This window comes from Dendrobium catenatum, unplaced genomic scaffold, assembly GCF_001605985.2.
Source record: "Dendrobium catenatum unplaced genomic scaffold, ASM160598v2 fragScaff_scaffold_1436, whole genome shotgun sequence".
In the NCBI taxonomy this organism is placed as follows: domain Eukaryota; kingdom Viridiplantae; phylum Streptophyta; class Magnoliopsida; order Asparagales; family Orchidaceae; genus Dendrobium; species Dendrobium catenatum.
In genome coordinates this window covers 272,373-277,983 of record NW_021319898.1, presented here as the reverse complement: position 1 = coordinate 277,983, position 5,611 = coordinate 272,373, and the positions used below count along the sequence as shown (strand labels likewise).

The window sequence follows — 5,611 nt, the reverse complement described above, 5'->3', positions numbered from 1 at the left end:
TTATTATTAATATTAAAAATTATATTAAGTAAGATTAATTATAATTAATTTTTTTATATTTTTATTAAATATAATTAATAAATATAAAAAAGTAGAAGCAAAATGCAGGTACTCCTCCCTTGCCCCAAGCCAACATCGTCAACCCCGCGAAGGTATGAATTTTTCTAAACTTAGATTCTCACCCTTGATGTTCATGGCACACCAGAAAACTGCATATATACGCCTTTATCGCATCTGGTGGGATCAGACCCCAGTGCGATGCCTATGACGAGACAGGTAATCACCTAAAAGCCCCATTTTAAAGTTCATGGTTCACCAGAAAATTGCCTATACACGCCTTTATTGCACGTGGTGGGATGGAACCTCGGTGTGGCACCTACAAAAAAGTGGGGTTACTTATAAGTACCTCCAAGTGGGGGAAAAGTAAATTGCTTTTTAAACTAGGTACCGTCAAAGACCCATACACGCCTATATTATGCGTGGTGGGGATAAAGATCACGGCCACGGTGTCCTCGACTGAGGACACCTATCATACACACCTTTATTGTGCATGGGTGGAAGGCCCAATTTCTCATAATTTTTGCCTAAATAGGGGAGATGCCGGGAGGCTGCCAAATTTTTGGTGAATGCTAGATTTGACTAAGACCTGATTTAAGCTCAGAACTTATACTTGAACCAAACAGACCTAAATGAGCTTAAACTAAAATGAATTTTAAAAATATAAGACTTGAATATTTGAACTCTAGTAAAGACTTGGGTTGGACTATAGAGGACTTGAACGAGACTTTGGACACATAGAACTCGAGTACTTGAACTCAAACTCGAATTTGAATTCGAGCAAGAACTTCAGTTTGAACTTGATTTAAACTTAAAAGAATAATGTAGAAGATCGTAAGGAACTTGAGAATGATCTTAATTTGAATGTAAGAGAATGATAAACTCAAACTAAATTCAAATAACTTGAAGCTTGATTTAAGTTAAATGGCAAAGACTTGCAAATCCAAACTTGACTTCAATGATCGAAAGGAACTTGGACTCGATCAAACTTCAACTCAAATCTGATTGCAAGAGACTTGAATAACATGAACTATAAGGAAATTGGATGGTATACACAGAACTGGACTTTGTATGAATTAGCAAATCAAAAGTCTAAATGCATTATGTTCATCCTAGTGAATATCAATTACTTAACTACCATGATAACTTTCATCGATTAGCAATATGTAGTCTAGTTGTAAGTGGAGGCATAATGATATTTTAATAAACCTTAAAACACATGTACAAGATGAGTTATTCATAATTGAAGATGGAGATAAAAAGTAGCGGGCGGAGGACAGGGCTGAATTTTTGGAGCCCATAGATTTCCTGCGACTCTGCTGGGGATTGGTTTCTCTTTCCATCTTTGGCTAGTCATCTAAGTGCTATAGTAGCAGAAAAAATGATAATATGCTCTATATTGTGAATATTAGGATGTGACACTTCTTCCTTATGTCCAAAAAGTCATAACTGAAATGTCCCGATAGAGGTAAAGCGACCATCTATTATGATGGTAAAGAAAAGAAAGAATAAAGATATAAACGATGAGCATTAGGGTGTGACACTTGGATGCATATCAAAGAATCTATCGCTGAAAGGTCCAGACATAATGGAAAAACAAATATGAAGACCAAAATCTCTATAGAGAAAATAGATACCAAAGGAAGTCATGACATCTAGTGTGTACCCCTTGAGATCCACCATTGAAGAAATTCATCAAAAGTGGGGCCTAAAGAGGATCCTTACAAATAATATTTTTGATGTTCGACATCTTGAAGAAGATCCTCACAAAGAACAAAAGAGAGTGTCATACGAAGATGGCAGAAGTGTTATAGGTATATCGTACAACATACAATACACTAATCAAAACCACTCCTTATTAATTGGTATTCGATGTTAAAGCCATATTACCATTGGAGATTGAACTACTGTCACTCCAGGTAGCTATCTAGAATGACCTCACTCAAGAGCAAAATGCTTGCCTAAGAATGGAAGATCTCGAAGCACTTGATGAAGTTATACTGTAAGCTCAATAAAATCTAGAGACCTACCGAGGAAGAATGACAAAATATTTTGATCAGATGGTGCGTCCTCGTGCATTTCAATAAGGGGATTTGGTCCTAGTGATGAGAAGGCTAATTACCCCTTATCAAAAGACTGATGGCAAATTCATATCGAATTGGGAGGGTCCCTTCATCATCGAGAAGGTGTTTCAGGGAGAAGCTTATCAGTTGATCGATTTGAATGGTCAGAGGCCTATGCCACCGATCAATGGCAGATACCTAAAGAAATACTTCACATGAAATTTCCCAAAAAAAATGTTATGTTCAGTGTGTTATGTATTTTATACATTTTTATTAGCATATACATTTATATATTGAAATTCTCTTATGTAGCAAGAATTCATTTCAAAATCCCCCATCATACTGGGGGCATTTTAAATATTTATTTGGATCAACATCGCACTGCTTATCAAGATCCCCGAATAAATATTTTAAATCTTAAAATACAAAGCCTATCCAAAATCTCCTTACGAGATAGGGGAAATTTTAAATATTTATTTGGGTTGACATCGTGCTATGCGCCAAGATCCCTAAATAAATATTTAAAATTTCAAAATTCCAAATTTATTATATCCTAAAATGTCCCTGCGAGACAGTGGGCATTTCAAATATTTATTCGGGTCGACATTACACTGCATGCCGAGATCCTCGAATAAATATTTAAAATTATCAATACATATATTCTTTCATGCTAAAGAATATAATAAAATACTTTTCAAAGTATATGTGTGTGATTTTCCTGAAAGTTTGTGATCCCATTCCTTCAAGTGTACCAAGATTTCAAAAGTTAAAAGAGAGATTTTTATGGCTACACACTCCTACAAATTAAGTCGGAAAAGCTTGAAGTCTTTCGATAGCCTGAAGTTTAAGGCTTGAATGGGTGTAAGAGGTCGGATCCAACAAGCCCAAATATGGCCAGATCGCTGGCAGCTTCGTCCCTCAACAAACCATAAGAAAGGTCGTAGTAGTGGAAACCCCACTTCGTCAACCCGATTGTAGGGACTATAGGAAGAACAAAGGCCAAATTGACTCGATAAGTTCAAGTGAGCGTTGTCTACAAAATTCTCCTAAATGACTGGAGAATCAAAGTTCTAGTGGGAATGAGGGATCTTGAGCAACTATCAAATATGTGTAGGCCCCAAATCTGAAACCAAAAAGGAGAATTTCAAATCTACCAACTTCAACGAAATTAATATTGGGAAGCGCATTTCCCATAGCTCAAGTTTGAAGCCTAAATGGGTGTAAAAGGTCGGATCTAACACGCCTAAATATGGTCTGATCGTTGGCAGCTCTATCTACTCAACACGACATAAGAAAGGTCGTAGTAGAAGAACTCCCATTTTATTAACCAGAGGATAAAGAGCTATCAAATCCTAGCTCTACTAATCTGATGAACTCAAATGATTCATATTAAAGTCTCCTCAAGTGGTTAAGGGTCAAGATACTACTCATGTTTGGTACTATCAGCTGAAACCAAAACATTCAAATCCTTCAACAAATCCGTAAAGCACAAAGAAAGGATCGAAAGAACTTTTCTTCAACAATTCCGTCAAAGCACAAAGCAAAGGACCAAAGAAAATATACCAAAAGTTCATGAAAAGCCTATGACTAAACTAAGAGGATTTCCATCATCAACAAGTCCACTACGCTCAAAGCTCAAGACTAATGACATTTCACCATCGACCAAGTACAAACCTAAAGGTTTTACGTCGTCGATATCAGCTCCTTTATCATGTCCATCAAAACACAAAGCTAAGACAGAAGGAACTCTCATATTTATCAAAAGAATCCAGTGTCAAAAGCATATTCAACATAATATATAAGACTTTTGATAGCATCTTTTGACTCAACAAATAATTATCAATTGAGCTAGAAGATGTTCAGATTTAACGCTTAACACTTGAGCATCAATATCCATGTATACAAATGGAGGATAGTCAAAAAAGATATTCAGCATGGCACCCAAACAATTTTTTAGAGATCCACTAAATGAAAATTTTAGTGTAACATTCAAGTAAACTTTTGGAGATCCCTAAATAAAAATTTTAGTGAGACATCCAAATAAACTTTTTGAGTTCCACTAAATGAAAACCTAAATGTGACATCCAAGCAAATCTTTGGAGATCCACTAAATGAAAACCTAAATGTGACATCCAAGCAAATCTTTGGAGATCCAATAAATGAAAACCTTAGTGTGACATCCAAGAAAACTTTAGAGATCCACTAAATGAAGCCCTTGGCATAACGTCCAAACAAGCTCTTAGAGATCCGCAAAGTGAAAACCCTTTGTGTTAGAGCTGTTGTAAATCTTAGTTTATGGATTAGACTTTCGAAAATAGCAAACATTCATGACTTCCTATGACTGCTTTGCCTACTAAATTTTCAGGACCACAAGATCGAATGCAGTTCAAGCCAGCTCAAGATCGGGTAGATTTAGGTTGAGTCAAGTATGTATTTTTTTCTTTCTTGAATCAATTGTAAAAATGGTTCCTGATGCTAAGTAACCTTGAACACACACACTTGAGGGGGTTTTCTGAGCTTTTATGTTTTTGAGAACATCGGCCTAGACGATGTTCATATCGGCCAGGACGATTTAACTAAAAACAAAAACCCTAATTAGGGCATCCTGGTTAAGCAGCCATCATTAAGAAAATCATCCTGCATGATCATTATATCAGGTAGGATAATAGGCTCAAGTTAGAAAGAATCAGCCACCATGATCAATTTAGGTATTCTTTATTTAAATTATTAGCCCAGACAATATCCATATCAGCTTGGACGATGCAGCACAATTATGCCTAAATTAATCTAGTAATTACGACAAGCAATTAAGGCTGGTTGATACGATCACATCAGCCGTGCCAATCACAGAATCGACTGGGATAATGTCCTGGATAATTGACATCGGCCAGACCCTATTCAGGGCGATATTCAGGATGATTGTACTCATATTTGAATTAATCAGCTAGAATGATATTGTATCGGCCTAGATGATGTCACCAATTTTTTTGTGATCATCCTAAATCATCCCAACTGAATGAGCTTATTTTGTACTGATTGGCCAGGACGTTATTTATATCGGCCTAGATGATAAAGTCATTTCTTGAAATTCTATTTAAAGGTCCCAAATTTTCTCATGCTAAAGACCTTGAGTGCTGCTGTCTTGACCTGAGAGAGCCTTGGGAGAGAGAGAAAGAGAGAGAGGGGAACTTATGAGGAGGAGTTTGTGAGAGGGTTCAAAAAGGTTGCTCCTAGCAAGGATCCAATTCGTCATCTCCATTCTTCATCCTTCATCCTTGGGAGGTTCTTGGGATGTCTACTTCAGCAAAGGTTTAGGTTCTCTGTCTACTTCAAGAGGAAGCAAAAGGAGTTAGTTCTCTGTCGCACCTGGGTTGGTGAAAAGGAGTTTGTTGTAAAGGCTTCTCCGCCTAGCTGTGGGATCTAAAGGAGAGACACTTAGTTAGTGCAATTCTCGGAGGGTGTATCCGAGGAGTGGACGTAGGTCAAGGATT

General features: G+C 36.9%; 1 pseudogene; it reads left to right on the top strand.

Moving 5' to 3' along the window:
• The window catches only part of LOC110092752, a 27,522-nt pseudogene that overhangs the window by 12,229 nt on the left and 9,682 nt on the right, over positions 1-5,611 (top strand).